At 38.8% G+C, this 20,729-nt stretch overlaps 1 long non-coding RNA gene across 1 annotated transcript; it reads right to left on the minus strand.

The window, feature by feature from the left end:
- Nucleotides 1-399: 399 nt before the first annotated feature.
- LOC127358169 (uncharacterized) lies at nt 400-14,418 on the minus strand. Its single transcript, XR_007882389.1, has 4 exons — nt 14,091-14,418; nt 12,017-12,069; nt 9,023-9,263; nt 400-2,149 (listed from the first exon to the last, which is right to left on the minus strand). It is a non-coding gene; the product is annotated as an uncharacterized LOC127358169 (long non-coding RNA).
- Nucleotides 14,419-20,729: the final 6,311 nt, after the last annotated feature.

Genomic DNA, 20,729 nt, shown 5'->3' on the forward strand with positions numbered 1-20,729 from the left:
CATCCAGCTGAGTAGTAGTATTAGTAGAAGTTTTGTCACCTGCCTGATACATTAGTGAAATATACTAAGCAAGAACCATTTTGAATGTTACATATTTAGTTGATTTTCAATGGCTTTAGGGTGTATTTACATAGTTAAAAGTTTAAATTGATGGTTCGGTTTCTGTTCACATAAGTAAGCAAGCGAACTTCTGTTCATTGTTTATGTAACATCAGTATGTGGACGATGTGCTGTGGAGAAAACGTGGTGCAGTTTTGTAAATATGGATGTAATTTTAATGGTCCAACAAATTTGTGAAATTAAGATTTTGCCATGTTTGATTTTACGTCCTTTGCATTCTCATCACAGATTATCTTTGTAACGCATAAATGAAGACATAGGAAATCCACACACAAACAGTTATTGTCTCATTGTAAACATTAATACTTTTATTGATTAATGAACTGCAGTAGTTGCATAGTACAGACATCGAGCACGTAAACAGCTCATGTGCAAATCATGCTTCTAAGACTCCTGAAACAGTTAGTGCATTATAGTATAATCAAATACATTATTCCAACTCAACAGCATTCACACTGAATACAATCTATTGCACATATTCACAAGTTCTCCACATTAGATCAAAACAAAACTTTAAGTATTCATATTACACTGAGAAGCTAATTTGACAAATGTAATGTGGAATAAATCCAGATTTTAGTCTCTGAGATTGATTAAATCAAAGGAAAGATGAAACTTATGTTAGTGAGGACCATACTCATTGTTTCTAATTAAACACATTGCATCTGTGCTCATATAGTGCATATTAGTAAAACATTACAATTCACCACATTTCTATCCGACTGTGGACACAAACCGAACCTGTACATTTAGCTGCTAACATGCAGGTTTACAGTAACAATACAATTAATGTGCAAACACTAATACAAATAGTGCAAAACCTCCTACTTTTGCATAGATAAAAAGTAAACATACTGTAGTTTTATTGCACAAAACTCTTCCTGCAGTGATATCTTGATTAAACATATACACAAAAAATAAAAATACAATGTAATAAAGACTGAAATCAAGCTCCAATCTTATACTATTATACACGTATTAGAAATAAAATAAAATGATGTGTGATACATGAAAGTTAGCTGTTAAAAGACCTTATGTAACCACTACATCATTTAGAATCTAATGTGGAAAACAAAGGTTACACAGCCGTTAAACAGACATATACTCTAATATACAGTTATGGGTTGATGAAATGGGCAGAAAACCAGTCAAATAATCTGAAAGATTGATGATAAATTTATAGCTGATGGATCAAGTCAATAAAACATTTTTGACATTGCACCAGAAAAATAATTTCAAATAATCCCGTCACACAGATTGTCAACAATTTGATTGAAACATCTAAAGTTTTACAAGAGACAAATTTAATCGCTAGCTGAAATAAAAATTTATTTTGAATCAAGTTAAGATCTAAGATAAAAGAGAATAAATTGTTAAACTAATCAGTAATACTAATAATTAATTAAAATTAAAAATTAAAAACACCTAAACAACATAATCTGACCTTTTTTTGCTTTTTTTTAATGACTGTGAATCTCAAAAGAGTTTGTGTGTTTGTGAGAGAGAGATGGTGATCTAAGCTCTGACCTACATGAAAATCTAGTGCAGATGTTTCCTGAACAGCTGTGCAGAGCAGTTTCCAAGAACACAGTGTACAACACACACACACACACACACACACACACACACACACACACACACACACACACACACACACACACACACACACACACACACACACACACACACAGTGTCCACTTTGCTAAAGCCAAATGTCAGTTTGTCCACTTGTGTCAAAATCTTCTGTCTTCTGCTTTGTTTCTATCGTCAGTCAGATAAAGATGTTCTGTTGCAGCAGCAGAAAACTGTGACTTTTGTATCCGTTATCAGTTTTAAGATCTGACAGTTTTAACTCTGTCCACTGTCAGGTTGTCGGAAGCGGCTGCTTTCACAGAGTCCGTACTTCCTCCATCATATTACGACGATGTACTCCTGTGTGAAACGAATATCGCTGGACTCAAAGTCACAGTCCCAAGCTGAGCTGAGAGGCAAAGACCAGGTGATTCCCAACTCCAGACTGATCAGAAACCTTAAAAGAAGAGACAGATGAAACAGTTTGTTAGTACAGTACCAGATAAAACATGTTTATCTTCCATAACATGCACAGTACAGACGTACAGTTTTTGGATTTGTTCTTCACTAGTACAAATACACAAACACAGTATGTGGAGCAGCAGAATACATATGTGTATGCATTTTTAATAATGCATTTTATTCAAATTATGTTTGTGAACCAGTTGGCTCAAACCCCTACAATTCCCCAGTTGCTCTGATTCTACCGTGTTCAACTTCACTGCATCTACAGTGCAGGACTGGAGACGACTAAAAGATATAGATCCCAAGAGACCATTCTGGTTAAATAAGCCTCAGAAGAACTGCATCTACACGTGCAATTAATAATCCAACACATGACACACACGTCTAATATTAATTGGGAACAATCAACCTTTTTTGGTCTGTACATATGTAGAAGCTCCTAAAGATGTTAAATATGTGGAAGGGTTGCAGCCGGATCATGTGCACAGAACTAAGGCATGGGCGCTGGAAGACGGGGTGCAGCACCCCCTAAAATCTGGCATAATGAGAACAATTAGTTCATCAAAATGTATACACATATAATGACTTTCTCCTTTTTTTACTGGGACTTACATGTGTACTGTGGGTATTTATAGCAGAAAAGTGGTTTTGCCTTGTTTTTTTTAATCAGTTTTGCTAAAATGTTTGTGTAAAATGTTAATAAGTATTTAACAGGCTATAAATTGTTATAAGTTTGTTACTGACATTCAAATTAATGCAAAAACCATGAATGTCATGTCATTTAGCATTTAATATTACAGCATTTTATAGACAGACTTTCTTTCAGCACCCCCAACTCAGACGGACTTCTGAGTTAAGGCATCATGTATCAGAAAGCTCAGTGTTACTGTTTACTGTATCGTCTTCTGAGAGGCCTTTCCTGCCGTTATTAACACTTTACTGTACGCTCCCATTCACTGCCCATAGATGGCACACTAATAACAGAGGGAGCAAAACTCACAGCCGAGACAGATGAGGTAAAATATGCCCCCCAACCCCCCAAAAAAAACTCAAACTCCAGAACAACCATGTCTGTATTTGCCAGGCTAGACACAAGCTGCTCTCCCAATCACCAACATCATACCTCCCTTCTCCTTCTCCTCTCCTCTGTCCCCCCCCACCCCCACCCCCACTATCATTGTCTGAGCCACCAAAGTGTTTTTTCCCACGCTTTATTTTTCTCCGTCCTGTTTGCAGCCAGGCAGGAGGAGGAGGAGGAGGAGGAGGAGGTGGTCAGGGGGTAGAGGGGTAGAGGGGTAGCGGGGAAGGAGGGGAGGGGGGTAAGAACTGATGGGGTCGCCATGGCAACCCCACATTGGCATGCCCCTGATTGGACATGTGGTGGCTAATTATTCAGCGCATATGCTTAAAAAAAACAATAAAGTAGGACGTATTGAAATGCAGAGCCAAGCATCGCATGGTGTGTGATTAACATATGAGCCCAGCGCTGCTTTTGAAGAAAGACGCCTCAGTTCGCTACATGTAGAACTTAAAAACGTTACTGACTCAAAATGTTTATAATCATATATTTTATGTTAAATAGTTTGGGATGTAACTTCAGAATTAAAAAAAAAATTACAGTATTTCTTTGCGAAATCTAAACTTTTTGTCGTGAACTTTTATATCTTTGTTTAAAAAATCTACTTAAACTAATTACATTTATGTATGGGAAGATTAATAATTCACATATATGCCAATTTGCATGTGAGGATCACCTCAAACTTTACACTGAGGCTGCGAAAACTGAAAAACCAGAGCAGCATGCTAATGGCAGGTTTCTGAGCGCTGGCATGACAGACAAATTGTGTATGTGTTTGCGTGTGTGTGTGTGTGTGTGTGTGTGTGTGTGTGTGTGTGTGTGTGTGTAAAAGGCAGTAGGCACGGAGGGTCTGCTGTGTGAAAGAAACCAGTGGGGTAGGGGTGTTTGTGTCTGTGTGTGTGTGTGAGGAGGAGGGGGGGCGGGAGTTACATTAACAATGGCCGGTATTGTTTACCAATCTCCCTCGTCCATTAATCAGGACGATCCGGGTCTAATTGGAGTTTTGGTTAAGCTGGTCTCCAGACCCCCGTTCCCTCCACTGGCCTAAATAATGGCGTTACGCCACAAGTGCCGCCACACATTGGGGAGGACAATGTGCCGCTTGTCTGAGGGCCCAGGATAGGATCCCCACCCTCTCCTCTTCCCCTCCTTTCTTAGCGCCCCCTGCACCCCCCAAAATAAACCTCACACAGAAACACAAAGAAGGCCTCTCACTATTGAGATCTCACTGTCGCAGGCTCCCTCTCCTTGTCTGTCTGCCCCCCTCTCCTCCTACCCACCCTCCTTCCTTCGTCCAGTCTTCCTAAGTCATTCGCTTACTACACTTTTTCCTCCCATAGGTGAGTCTCTCGTTTCTGGCGGCCTTGGTGATAGTTGGGGGGGTAAACCACATCGAAGGAGGTGATCCTGCTCACTTCTTAATCCCTGCTTAAAGGTTAGCACTGTCGAGTAAAAACCTCATAACAGACATTATGGGAATTTGAATCTGAATCTGTAAAAGTTACGATTTTTCTCAGAACTGTAAAAGCCTTTAAAACCAAAAATGAACCTCAAGATAAGACCAGAAAAGTTGGCATGGTGGTTTTTATATCCCACAGCAACAAAATGAGAAGTAACTGCAGATTAACTTTACATACATTAATGTATATTTACAGTTAAATCCCAGATTTTAAATGCTCCACCAATTCAGAAATCACTGACAGTTGATGATAAATAATTCATACTGCAACACATGTCCTTCTTCATGTTTTCACACCAACTGAGGATAGCATGCTCCTCTTAAAGATATTTATTTATCAAGATATTCATCTGATCTCTTAATCTGAAACCTTTTCAAAACCAAACATGAAAAATACATGATCATAAAGCCAAACAAAGGTCAGAAACTTAGAACATAAAGGTTTTTAGTGTTTCTTTTCCAGTTAAATCTCAAATTTAGACATTCCTCCAATTGGGAAATCAGTGAAAGTTTATGATGCTGTGTCAAATAATCCATAAGGATACAAATATTCTTCTACAAGAGGAAGAGGAAGTGTATTGCACATGTGAGAGAACTAAGTGTGATAACAAGCAGGGATTTATGAAGACCACTATGTTGCTAATTATGGCTCCTTGTGGGTGTCAGGGAGCATGTAGGTGTTTTTCTTTTTTCATATCTTCAAACGAAGCTGTCTGTACATGCCTGCAGCGTAAATATGGTGTGAATGCTCCACATGCACATGAAATAATGCCAGTAAAGCAACTCTTTGTAATCGAAAACCCCTTGGAATAATCAAATTAATGTCCTAATAATCAAACAGTCAAAAAAAAGAGTTTTCAGGGCGTCTGTGGAAGTCTTCAAAATGGTCGATCGCCAGCGTCTGCAGCGTGACGACGGGCACAACGAAAGCGATGCAGGAACCGCAGCTGCCCTTAAAAATGCCAGCTTGCCGACACACAAAAAGCCACTGGCTCTACGGTTTCCTCCTATCTCATCCCTTCCCGCATGTCTCTTGGGGCGATCTCTACAATTAACACACTGGCAGTAATTAACACTGTCTTGAGGCAACCAATGGCGCGGAAAGGATCGGGGGCCAACATGAAGTGGGGGAAGGTGCAGCGCTGGCTATCCACGTTCCCCTTTCTCAGCTGCCATTTTGTGCCAGTCTTAACACCTAAGATGGTGGCAGGACTGTGACTTGCCGTGTGGGAGAGGAGGACAAACTGGCAAGGGAGGGGTTGGAGAAGAGGAGGATTATGGGATTGAGGAGAGAGTCTCTTATTTTCATTCTTCTAGTCGGTACATTGCTGAACGGTTACCAAGACGGGGGGGGGGGAGGCGGAGAGACAGAAAGAGGCATGATCGTCAGATTGCTGCCCTACATGCACCACACATAGAGGAGGAATTCTCCCACACATGGACACAAAGACACACACATACACACACACTCACACACACTCACACGTCAGAAAGGAAGAACAAAGTGTTTATACAGTGTGGGCACGAAACACAACACCCTGTGATGGTCTGTTTGTGTAAAAAAAAACAACGTGTAATTTACATGTGCTTAATATATGCCGCACACATATGAACACACACATGTGCCCATGCATGAACACACACACACACACACACACACACACACACACACACACACACACACACAAACAACCAACACAGCCGTTCTCATGGTATGGTCTGCCCCTGAGCATGCAAATGACATTCATTATGCAAATGCATACAAATCAGAACCAACCATCTGAGAATCCAAGCTGGGAAAAAAACGAAAAGAATAAAATTAAATGAATGAGGGGAAAAGCACAGAAAAGAAAGAAGAAGCAATTTGGGAAGTGTGCATGTGGCAAGTACTATGACACATCAAGGTACCAAAACCATGTGTGAACACGCGGTCAACAGAAAAATAGCTTATAACTTATATTTTTTGTAAGGTTTAAAAAAATATAAAAATCTGGATGAATCTCAAGTATAACAACTTAAGCTGCAGGCGTTAGAAATGTATACACAGATGCATTAAAGGGAAGCAGAATTTGGAAGTTTTAAGATCAATTAAGTATATTAAACAGTTCCTACAGCCTTATTTTCACTTAAGGGACTATTCCATCTGAATACACTTTGTGCATCGTTACACCACAAACAGCTGAGTGTCGATGGCGCTTCAGAGGTTTGAGAGGACAGACAATTTTATAAAGATTTTTTGTTCCCAGATCGTATTTATGCTTGACAAAGTTACACTAAAATGGGAGATGAGATGACAAACACGCACACTATCTACCCATACTGCCTTGTTGTGCCCCACTGACACCACACTGTTGCCTTGTTTGTAACAAAGTCTATTGAGTGCTTTAGCAGGAAAAGCAGAAAATCAACTGCAGAAGAGCATCAACTGGAGGGGAGATGCTCCAAATGATGGCAAAGTGCTGCTAATTGCCTCTCGAGGTGTTCTTTGTTTTGTTTCACCTCTCTCACCACCATGGCTCCTGTAGGACATGCTCTCTAAAACCCCTGAAGAGCTGCACATTATCATCCTTTTATGAATCATCCAAACCCAGGACTCGCCAAAAAAATAGAGGACATGGTTGTGTGCTTTCGCTCCGTGTAGAAAGAAGCTGATGAGGCTGGAGGCTCTCTTGCTCGGTTATTAATTACGATATTTACGTGGATGAAATACATGTAAAGAATGTAACAATAATCATCATGTGCCCTCGCTCTCTGCTTGTTACAATTTTGCAGGTATCTGAGTATGAGCTCTACAGCTCCATGTCTCAACCTTGTGTTGTTCACACCTCATCTAACAACTACAACAACAAATGTATTTTTCCCAACTAAAAAAAAAAAGGATTCAGGCACAAAAAACTGTGTTAAAACCAAAATTTTGCCAATTATCTAGCATTCATGAAAGGGCTAAAAAAAAAAGACTAATTAGAAACAGATTGGCCCCAAATTCTTACTCAAAACGAAGTGCAATAAGACAAAGAAATTCCTGAGTGTGCGGTTTGTGTTTATGTTTGTGTTTGCCTGAGAAGGAGAGGCCTATGAAAAAAGGAGAGGTTCGGCATTTTCTGGACAAAAGTTAAAATCAAAATCAGTGTTTTTGTTTAATATAATTTATCCCAACATCTTGTCCAAACTGTAAACTCCCTTATTCTTATTCCTATTCTTCTTCTTGAAATAACTGTGCAAAAGGATTGCTTCATTCTTCATTGATGTTGAATTTACATTGATAATTTTTTTCAGATACAAAACCCCCCAAAACCAGCCAGGTGAAGACTTTGTTAGCATCCGCACAGGAAACCTGATGTAATTTGATTTCTGATCAGTAGGAGAGGCCTCTAACTGGGGAAAAAACCCCAAAGACTGGAAACAACTAGGGGAAGCCATGAATCTCTCTGTCGGTTCTGTATCCTTTTCATACTAGAAACTATCTGAAATGTCCAATTTTGGCTACACAGTTTGGTCTAATGTGGTGCACTGAGGAGGATAAAACCCTGGGAACAAAGTTGAAAATAAGTCGAGTCCTCGTATGTCAGCTGTTTTGGTTAAAACTAGACAATACTTGAATTTGCCCCTAAAGTCTGTTCTTTAAAGCTTTAACCCTATATGGTCACTCATTACAGAGACTCAGAAGTATCTTAAAGTCAGTAAAATTTTCATTGCATTGAACTTTTTGTTCATTTGATGAATTTCCTCCTGAAGCGAGATGTTTGGACAGAATATGAAAGGATTCATTCAAAACTAGTAAAACAAAGGGATGTCATTTACGGAGAGGAAGGCAGTTTTACAGAATTTCTGTGACCATACTTTTGGTTCTAACATTTATGTGTACACACCTAAATATTCTCTGTTTTCAAGGAGATAAAAAAACATTTTGGATGTAAAAATACCACAAAGTTTTGACCTTTTCTCCAATATATCTTTCAACAGGAGCAGGTGTACATATTAATAGCTATATCTGTTATTTCAGTGGGACATTAAGTGCATATTTAGGGAAGGACAAATAAAACTAAAATGTTGAGCTCATCATCCAGTGGTTTGAAATAAAAAAATATTAAAATATTCTCACTCAAACTAACTCACACACACTATCATCCTGTCAACCAACGGCAGCACAATACACCTCACCACTGCAGTATCACTGTGGTTTGTATGTACAACAAGCAACGAGCAGAAAACACTTTACTCTAATTACAATTAGAGTATTGATTATTTGTGTTGCCTGCTGCACATTAGATCATCTATTAGAGGCCCCCCCCACCCCCCCCACCCCCTTATGTCACACAGCTTCATACCTTCACGTCATCGGTTGGCAACGTCCATCGTCCAAGCCCACTCCTCTCTGCTCGTGTGTTGTTTTTTTTTAAAAATTGGTTGTTTTGTTCCTCCATGCAGGCGTGTAATGGGATTCTTGTTACTTTCGGTTATCTAGCTTTATGAAGAATGTACGTCACTCATACAGCTAGATAACCAAAGATAACAGACAACCCCTCAGGCCTGCGAACGCAGCTCACACACACACAACCTCCGACACACCTGTAAGGACCAACAGTGACAATGCTGAAAGGGCTGATTCAAAACAATGCTAATTCACTTGCACATATTTCAGAGGTAGAAATAATGACAATAATAGTCATAAATCTGGAAGTGTTAGTGCAGATGATTTATCACATGGTGTTAAAAACGCCTCAGTGAAATGAGATGAAAAACAAGCATGACTAAAGATTCACAAGGGATACTGCTGGGAAAACACATTTTCCAAGCTATTAAGTGTTTTTTATATGACTGAAATGTGAATGGGTTCTTATAGGAATTCAAAACAAAGCATTATAGCCGACTATCCAGTGAACTAAAGACAACAACAATAAAGATGTTTATGAGGGGCATCAGAAGCTGAGCATAAAATAGCACTGAGGGGAATAATTTACACAAACACTCCTGTAAAGAAAATATTACTGCAGAATACAGAAGAGGAAATCCCTTGAAAATATAGCACAGGCACTCACTTTGGGTAAATACTCAGTTACTGTATAAAGGTGTATAAAGGTATTAAGACTATTTTAAAAATAAAACAGAATGCAGACAAGATTAACTTTTATAAATCTTAAATGTTTGTCTTCCTCTCGTTATTTACATCTTAAAATACTACTTTATATTCACCCTGAGCATTATTCAGGTAGAACTAACACACTTCACACATCCTCAAAATATTCTCTAAACATACTGTTTTAAAAACTGTAAAAAAAATCCAATTAAGAAAAGGAATTAGTTTGACATGTTGCTCAGAAGGACAAATGTGTAATCTTCATCCAACTGTATAATGTATAGAAGTGAATTGATAAATGTGTGGCAGTGATTGCGGATTTTATTAATTTACCTTCCTTTCATTTTTGGACCCTTACATCTTTATTACATATTTATGTTTTCATAAATATTATAAAATATTTGCTCTTTTTAGTTTATTTGGAGTATATATATATTTACATTCAGATATAAATTATTAAATACTAAAATCTTACATCAGTGTGTCTCTCTGCAGTGATATATATATATATATATATATATATATAGAATATATATAAAAAGCTTTTCTCTAATTTCTTTCCCCCATAAAATTATTTTCATTAATAGCTTTTGGTGAGAGGGTGAGTGACGTCACAGGCATCGCTGGCTTTCAATTAGTGCGTTAGCAGCGAGGTGTGATGCCTAATTAACACACACACACACACACACACACACACACACACACACACACACACACACACACACACACACACACACAGTGGAGAGTATGTTCTTTCTGACAAATAACTGAAAATAGGCCACTGCACACACACACACACACACACACACACACAGTTAAGGCTGCAGGTTGTTTACAGAAAGGAGGGGAAATGCAGATAAAGATGTTAGAGACAGAATTTAATGCTACATTTTATTTTATAGTTACTCTCCTTTAAACCAGAGATAGGTGAACTATATGCAAGATTTGTATTTCTGACAAAAAAAATGAATGAATAAATCCATTAGTGGAGATCACGTTGTTGTTTTTATGTTTGCAGGAGGCCGTGAAAAAAAACACACACACACACACACACACACACACACACAATTAACAGCCTGTTATTTTCTCTTCTGTGTGTGTGTGTGTGTGTGTGTGTGTGTGTGTGTGTGTGTGTGTGTGTGTGTGCGCGCAGTGGCCTATTCTGTTGGAGTGTCGAGCTGCTTACAGGATAAATAAAGTTATATTGAATTAAATTCTGTGAATACATTAAATTTGTCCCAGTCGGGTCTCTAAGTGTATGTGAGTGTACATTTTAAAGGGATAAAATTAGACTTTAGTTTTCAAGTTGCGTTAAATGTTCGTCTGTCTGAAGCTGCAGTGGACACAGTAATTGTCAGGAAGACGCGTGTGTAGCTATTTTGCTGTCCCTCTAGGATAAATTTCAAAGAAAATTATTATTATTGCAACAGTTTATTTTAATTTATACAATTTTTTTTTTTTTTGGTGTTATTCAGCTCTCTCTGCCAGGTGCAAGAATGAGCTTCCTCTTGATTTAAAGCAGGTATTAAACACTGAGCACTGCTGACTGTAAGTTAACGGCTCAAGTGAGGCGACTTATCTCCTAAATACCCTCAATTAAAGCGATATCTGTCTTTTCTTTTAATTGATATCTGATGCATTCTGGATGCAGAGAAAGCACAGACACAGTAGGTATTAAAAGTCCTATAGGCCTATACTATAAAACATTAAAATAAAATGATAAAGAAAAGAATAAAATACATTAGTGGCGTTGGAACTAACTATAGGTACCGCGGAGCCTCAAGTCCATAAAGGGAAATTACACTGAAAGTTTTTCGTTCAAGGTAATTTGGCAGCAATACAGTGAAAAACGTTCTACTTTTAATAGATTGTCAGGACCATAAAAGGCTGCTGTAAATGCTGCAAAATGTGAGCGGAACAGTCGCGTCCACAAAAAAAAAGGATCCAGAAAGGATTTAAAACTGATTTCCAGGAGTAATCAATTAGTTCCACACAGCGTGCTGCTGCTGCTGCTGCTTGATTGTGTATGTGTGTGTGTGTGTGTGTGTGTGTGTGTGTGTGTGTGTGTGTGTGGAGGTGAGAGACGTGATGTTGTATCTCACTCTGGATTTTTTCCTCATGTTGAAAAAAGCTGTAAACCAGTTTAAGTCACATGCAAAGACATCGGTGGGGGGGGGATTGAGCGTCGATAGTAAATCCATGAAAGCTATGACGGATCATCACAAGAGAGATCATTCATATTCACCTGGAAGTTGGAGGAAGGTCCTTCATCTTCATTTCGGCTGCTTTTTTAAGTTTCTGCAATTAAAAAAAAAAGGTAACATGACTTTGGGGGATAGAAAAAAGTCCACTGAAATGTCCCAGAAAGACAAAAAAAAGCAGGCTGAATAACACACTAACACATTTCACTCCCCCCCCTCTCTCTCTCTCTATGGAAAATCCCTGGAAAACACCCTACGTGGGAAATCTGCCTACTAGGTCACTGAAAGCCCCAAACGAGTCCAGTTTGCGTTGCTCAGCAGGGTCGGAGCTCTGCACCTGCAGCTTCACTGACTCTGCAGCAGAGAGAGGCTCCTGAGATGCTGCTGCAGACCCACAGCGGTCCCTTTTCAAATTAGAGCCACAGACTCGTGTCTCCACATGTCCTCTAACTTGTGATCCATTGTCTCATTCGTGGCTTTAGGGGAGGGGGATTTAATGGGCGAGGTCAATAAACTCTGGGTCGTATTATTGTTATTATTATTATTATTACTATTATATCTGGATTCACTTGTTCAGTCCAGGTGCAGAGTCATGTTTACTGCACATGATATCCTAACCCGATTCATGTCTTCATTTTGGAGACTAATTCCCTCTCTTTGCGTCACCCGGCCTGGACACGAGTGGGTTATGCAGTTCAGGGGCCTCAATGATGAAGCGAAATACATTAAGAGATCTCTTGCACGTGTAATAAAATCTAATCTCAAATCTCCTGCAAAAAAATATCTATAAACATCTGTTTTATTAAGTCCAAACATATAGTAAATAAACAGGGAAACTTCTCTGGGGCTGCCTCACTGTCAGAAATGAATACAATCATTATAAATATATAATGTAGATATATAGAAAATGTTGAGTAATGATTATAAAAGAAATGAAACATACATGAGAGGGAGGTCTGACTCCCCACTCACACAGATTAAGCAGGCCTTATGTAAGAGCTCTATACTGGCAGTGTACTGTATAATCCCAGCAGGCTGCACGAAGCCGCGTTAGAGCCGCACGCTGCTGGGTTCATGTACAATAATCACCTTTATGCTTTTTTTTTTTTTTTTTTTTTAAATGCTTTCTCCCTGCTTAGCACTTTCAGTACGTAATCTGTTGACAGCAAACAGGCCCAACACAACACAACACAACACTGTGCTGTGAAAGGTTGCACCGCCCGAGGCCACTCTGACACCACCGCAGGCCTGTTACAGACCCACTGCAATATTGTAATTGCACTTCAGTAACATATGTAGTAAGGGTTTACTGTCTCTTCAGTTTGTAACCTAAACTCGTGGAAATGGTGCAACATGAACTTATGTAATGCTATTGGATAGTAACGAGAGCATATGGCTGATAAGGGGTCAGCGTCTCTGATAAGACTCAAATTTAAATTCAACATCGTTTTATTGGCAGCAAAGACACCACACATGTGTTGCCAAATAAGAGCTTAAAGTTAAAAAAAAACCGAATAAAATCCCCCTAATTGTTGCGGTATTATCTAGGAGTTATCACTTATTCAAAATGTGGGTTAAACAGACAGAAAGCTGGGAGCAAAATCAACATTAATACCAATAAAGGTTTCTGTAAACTAATCTAAAGGCCTGACTGACTGATCACCTCAGAGAAAAGCCCACTAAACTCACTGTTTGAAATTGCTGACTGCTGACATCTGACCATGGGAGCATGAAGTCAAACTCCCTTGAACATGTAGTATCTGGTGCCAAACAAAAGTGGTTGCAGCCACAAGTGAAACTACACGTCTGTGCTGCTGCGATCAGATGATGCTCTTTATCTCAGATGCTGCCGCTGCGCGCAATTCACACAGACCTTAAACTGGTCTGAGAACAGAACCAGCCTCACTGGGAGGGAAATGTAGAACAGATTTAGTCTTTAGTCGGCCTGTGGATCCTCACTTATTTCACAATAGGGTAAAACACACAGTGTGTTACAGCCTAAACGCGCCTGAGCTCGCCATAGAAACCCTCCGCTGCGCCGCTCCGGCTGCTTTTTGTTTAGACTCAAATCCAAAAAAAAAAAAAAAAATCACTCATAATACAAAACACGGTTCTTACTGTTTCCTCCTCAGATGCAGCAGGGTGGGTTGCACTGGGCTTGGATGAGCTCCTGGAAGGCAGCGGTCCCTCCGGACGTGCGGCATGCTGGGAGCCAAGTGAGCGCGTTCATGAGCGGCGTACTGAGCTTTGTGGCGACGGCGCATCGTGACGTCCCGCCGGCCACGTCCATTTTTTTAATCTAACGGGTCCTCTTGTTTTTTTCCGCGCATATCGTCACACGGCTGTCCTCCACATCCACAGCCCCCGTCCTCCCCTCACCAAACAGGAGAGTTGGGGCTGTCCGCCTGGATGGTTACATCTCCAGCACCCGTTGTCTCCAAATGGTTTAACGTCTCATTTGTCCAAAATCATATACGCCGTCCAAGGCCCACCCCCCTGTGAGTCAGTGAGGTAACACTGTTCCCACCCTCTGAGATTTTTTGATATTATGCAAGACGGCCGATGTAATTATAATAAGGACCTATGACAGCGCCTCTCACGCCCCCCAACAGGCGCATGCAGAAGTGCATGGTGGCACCATCATTCATTCATCCAGCATCCCTCTAACTCCTTATAGGGGCTTTCACTCACTGTGCGTTTCATCTGCATGACTTATCCCGGCAATATCCTGTATATCCATATAATGCAGACGTATAGAGAGTTGTTTAAAGGCCAGTAAAGAGATATAAATCTTATCATCATATTTCTACTCCGAGGATAAGAGCTCATGATGTTAAAGTGCTCAAATAATGTAATATTCTGTCCTTGAAGTACATGTTTAAATTGGCTGTAGGGGAATGGGTTTTATTCATGAACATACTGCAGACTTCACCATTACAGGGGGAAAAACGGAACTATAATTTTCATATGGTTAAATGTGAAAAGTCATGTCTATGTGTTTGGTTTCTTACCCAGATTTGACATATCTCAAAGATGTTGGTGTCTGCAGCTGAAACTTGCAGAGAGACAGACTCTAAAGGCGCTCCGGCTTGCCTAATTATCATGATAATAACACCAGAAATCTTTTGAGTCAATGAAAGACGAATCCTCTCAAAACCTTATTGTGTAAGGTCTCAGTCTGTCTGTATGTGTTGGTATAGCCTGTAGACGGTGCTCATCATTTGCATTAGATAAAGTTAACTCAGTCATGTTGATCTGTCTAGACCACATCAGTGTGTGGAGATGCCTTCACACACAGGCCGCACTGTTGCATCTCCCACACACTGCAGACATACAAGTCCCACAGTTGAGCTTAAAATACTAAATATACATTTTTGGTACCACTTTATAATAATAATAAGCATTATAATGGTTTATAAATTGTTGTTTTGTAGGCCTGATGGTTAACAAAGCATTATAGATCAGATTGTAAACCATTAAACACATTTGTTTTTGCCAGGTTGTGGAAAATGCCCTTGACTGATTGTGCCATGTGACTATTTACCTGCCAAGAGGTTGCAGAGGCTCTGGACCAAAATCCATTTATTGACAACTTAACAAGCAGCAACATTTATATTATTAGAGTTTCACAACCTGGCAACCCAAAATCTGAGGCATAAAACCGAGGTAAATGATTTATCAGCTATCAATAAAGCTTCTCTATAACTTCTCTATTAAAGGGAAGTTTATTATTAGTAGTAAAGTTTATTCTCTCCTTTCCCACATTTTATGGCTTCATCCTATTTAAAGAAGTTCCCACATAAGGTGTTGTTAAGGTCTAAACACACGTTAAACGACACCAAAAAACAAATATAAACGCATCTTAATCTCATCAGATTGTCTTAATGGTACAGTCGGACCGGTGGAGCTGTTCGGTAACCCCGGAGACAGACCTCTCCGGTAACGGCCTGACAGACATTAACGTACAATGTACGTCCTCCGCCGTAAGCACGGGAAGCAGACACGTTTACTGAGCTGTGGTGAGATATAACTGAAGGTCATTATAAACAGAGACCCTCAAAAAACAACAAGCTCACAGTGGCGCGCTCACACCAACACCTGCGCGCACCTCGTTGCCAGGAAACCGTTGTGATATGGTCCAACTGGTCCGTTTCCATTCAGGAGACTTTACAGTGTAAAAAGTCAACATATGTAGTAGCTGCTATAGTAATAGACTATAACCTACAGTATAGGCAGCTGCCATATGGAGGCTTGTGTTATTAGTCTAATATGTTAACACTGCAAGTCTCAGTGCTCAGATATGATTTATTTGGTTTTGTTTGGCCAGTTCATGGTCCTATAGAGGGATGTAAAAGTCACATGAGTTGGTCACTTTGCAAGAAAATTAGTCCAAATAAGTGTCCCAAGTCAGAATTAAGAACATCAGATCCCATTTGATTTGTGCTGTTGTTGTTTGAGTCACATATGAGTAAAACAAATCTTCCAAAATCAGATTTGGGCCACTTGTTCCTGCAGTGTGAACGTAGCCTATTGCCCCAAATCGCAAGTTTGTCTGTGAGGGGCTTTATAACATCCTTAACCCTTCAATCCAGTTGGAAAAAAAACTCCCCCAAGACTGGGAGAAACTCCTCAAAATCATAGGCTACTTAATTAAAAGTATTCCCTAAAGGCTAAAAATATTCTTTATATAGGCTACAGAAAAAGTGTCATATTGCATTTTTATTCCTGATGTAGGCTATTGATGTAACCTATATGCACCATTTTACTGTAATGGTTGGTTGAGATGGAGATAATTTCAACTAACTTTATATTGTTAGGGAGTTTAATCTATAACAACACATCATATTTTATTTTGAAATCGTATGTTTTGTAGTAAAATCTGTAATGATTGGCCTCTTAGGTGTAAGCCTATACTGGGGGAAAAGAACTGGCTACTGAAGTAAAGAAGGCCTATGATACAATAAGGCAAGTTGTACTTCAGTAAATCCCACTTATAGTTAAATACTAAAATGAAAGCTTTGGGGCTGTAACCTTGTGTGTGGCCAGCGTCCATGAAGAAAGTGTTTTATTGAACTTCAACTGCAATATTTAGACAGTAGTACAGTGAATATAAACTATGGTTGCCACGGTAACGGAACACAATCCAACTTATGTCGCCATAAAACTGTTTTTCTGATGCACAGTAGGCCCCACTGTTATTTCTTTTATACTGACTTTGGTTTCCTGACAAAGTGGCAAAAAAAAAAAAAAAAAAAAGATAGCTTGTTGCCCTGTTAGTTATTGTAACGCGCGCACAGGCCGTGAGAAGCAGACAGTCTTTTGGCTGGTGGGTCACAGTCTGTCTCAGACCCTCCGACAGCAGTAAAGCACCCTCACCATCCCTCCATTGTTTTTACTGCTGCCAGCCCAGACACCCTGCAGGCTCCACTCAACGGAGAGGCGGCGCACGCACATTGCGACAAAACCATCGCTTTTACGCACGATTATGAGCAACGTGTCTGTACAGTTAAAGGTCCTAAAAAACAAAACCCCTCCCCTGTTATTACTGTAAATATGAGTTGTAATACTTTTGCCTGACCACAAGGATTCAGTGTGTGTTTGTTTGTGCCCGTTCATGCAGCGACCTCGCACCCTTTCACCCCCACGTCGCGCCAATATTCAAATTGGGAACCTCTGATTTGAATAGGAGCTTAATGAGACATGGTGGTGTATAATAAATGAAAGAGGAAGGCGGGGTCCTTCATGAGATTGAAGGCGAAGAGTTATTTTAGAAAGGAGAAGTTTGCATATTATAATTTTTAAAAAGCCAAACAATAACTTGCGATAGTTCCAGTTAAATGATAAACCTGTGAAGGATAAACTCAAACTGGGCTTTTGTATGAGTCCAGGAGAAAATATTACAATATTTTACTGGTGGATTATAGTGAGGAAATCCTACATATTATATATATTATATATATTAAAGCTCTCTCCTCCTTCCAGTGGCATGCTCCTCAGAGGATGAAGTCAACTTGATCCATGAAGAGGACCACCAGCAAGCTCTCCATCACCTTCTGGGTTCAGAGGACTCCTTGTGTTAAATGTGTTCAGTCAGATAATTTACATAGTGTAAACCATCAAAGTGAACGCAGATCTTTGCTGTCGTGAGAAACTGGAGGCTGGAATCTGTAATTTAAGGAGGTAAAACCAGGAGATGCGGGGACACTAAAGCTGCAGACTTCTTAGTATTTATTTATTTATTTGAGTGAAATTTAAAAACTTTTTTTACTGCTTGTTGAAATCCCTACAACCTCCAGAGGATATTTTATGCAGCCTTTTGTTTTCCTGATTTATGGAATAGTGATGCTTTTCTTGGCATTCCAATAATCGCTTATGCTGCTACACTAGAGGAAAGAGGTTGTAGGTCTTGTTGCTTCCTTTAGTCCCTCTTGTGTCTCCTTCAGTTCACATACGCTGAAGGGAGAGCAGAATCAGATCTGTCTTTCCTGCCTGTTGGACATGTGTCTGAGCAGTTAATATATAGCTTTAGTTAAACATCTTGATGAACCTTGAACATGCTCAACTCCTCTTTGTCACATACACCATATTCTTGTTTATTTTACGTTGTTTATTAAAGGATCCTAGTTGCCAAACAAAAAGTCTTTTTTGGGTCTATATATAACACACTGGACAATAATTACATTGAACATATAAGAAACAAAAGTCTAGAAGTGTTTTTTTTTTTTCAGGCCTTTTGAAAGCTGATTATTATTAAAGTCCTACAGCTCAATCTCCTGAGTGAATTATATAACTGATGTGACCACTACAAGTAATTCTATAGTTGTTTGTTTTAAAGTGGACGTTGCTTTAAGGTTTTAGTTGTATATTGATGCCTTATGCATGCAAATGACTCTGCTGTCAACCTTCGATTACTTGTATTGAATGACAGTAAAACTGCCAGAAGAGACTGAGACTATTCACTTATTATTCCATAAAAGTGTGTGATACTGAATGTGAAAAGACAATGATTGAGTGATCAATCCCACATTTTTTTGTACATTTTATGGTAAAACACATTATTTTAGTATTAAAATCAGTTTATATGAGAATTTTAATGACTTGTAGCCTAGTTTTTTTTTAAGGTACGGACTGTAAAATGTGGGCCTACACACTTTAAGTTCACCATTAACTCCCTCCAAAAAGAATTAAATAAATAAAATAAGACTGATTATTTATTTATTTATGTTAATCATTAAGGTTTGTTTGTATTTGTATACACAGGGGCTACTTATGAACCCTGTTGGGTTTTTTAAAGTACATTAGTCTGTAGTCTAATATAATATTTAAAACTTTTAGATTTAATCTATGAAATATTTAATGTTCCTAAAACCAACAGTAGAACATCTTTCGTTTTCATCACAACCAGGAAACTGAAATAAACTCAATTGAATTTGGATATTAACGTTATACGAAGATAAAGAGGATGGACGGTGAATTTAATTAAATTTCGTTATGTGTTGTGATTCAACAGACTTTTTGTTTTTGACTAACTGAGCTACACCAGTTTCTGAACAGAATAAAAGAAAAGTTTCGTCTTTCTACTCAACTCTGAGACCAAAATGGCTCTTTAGGCACAATTTAAGTGGACATAAATACAGAAACATTGAATTGGCTGCATTAGACTGTATAAAAACATAGTCCTGTTCTAAGATATAATAAAAGGTTTAAACTCTTCAGCAGAGCCTGAAACGTTTTATTTTATTTTATTTTGTAAAACAAACCTCCCTTTATCAAATAAACTAACCGCACTGTCTTACTAATGAGGTTTATGCACAGCTTTATTTAAACGATCCACCCTTTAAACTTCAATTCTAACTAAAAACACAGCACAAAATCAAATTTTCAAGCTTTTTAAAAAAAATGTATTAATGTTTTTCTAAAATAAAACATTTCGCAATAGATTATCAACAACATTCACAAAGTTTCCACAGAAAAAAGCCACAAACCTCATCAGTTGAACTGCATTTTGCTCCCAAAAAACACTACATTCCCATTTATCTCATTTATATCTGGAAGTGTCGATTATAATCCACATTTTCTAACAGGAATTGCTCCAATTTTTTTACTTTGTCTTGTAATATCTGGATCGGCCATTAATCATGATTGGTAAATAGTTTGAGATGTAACTCACAGAGGCGCTTCTAGCTGCTCATTTTATAAACTAAAATGTTGGTCTATATTAAGTAAATAATATAAACATTCAGAACAGTTTCTTTCTTAGAAACGACTTCTAATCCTGCGCAGAAGAGATTAGAAATTGTGTTAATTCAAATTATTTTTTAAAGCATCATGAATTAAAACTCAACTTGTATCGATCTCACATGAGGAAAAAGAGATAAGTGATTTTTCTTTGGGGTCAAATTGAGCGCAGGTCCTCTGGGACGAGCAGCTGCTTTAATCTGGGCTGCAGATGATTCATATTTCTTACCACGTATAGTTTTTTAGATTTTTAGGCGCATTAATGGTGACCAGCTTTCACTGGATGTACAGAATGATCTACTGGTTACTGCGGCCAGCATAAACATAAAGTTGGTCATTTCATGGCTGTATACAAACAGTCCTGTACTGCAGCATGTGATCTGTCTGCAGGTTAACTGCTAGTAAAACCAGATTGTTTAATGAGTTTTTACTAATAAAATAAATATCTGTGAGGTATTAGTCCTGATATTTCTGTTCTTGGAGGCACAGCAGGATGTGCGTTTCTCTGTTCTCCTGCCG

This window comes from Dicentrarchus labrax, unplaced genomic scaffold, assembly GCF_905237075.1.
Source record: "Dicentrarchus labrax unplaced genomic scaffold, dlabrax2021, whole genome shotgun sequence".
Classification (NCBI taxonomy): domain Eukaryota; kingdom Metazoa; phylum Chordata; class Actinopteri; family Moronidae; genus Dicentrarchus; species Dicentrarchus labrax.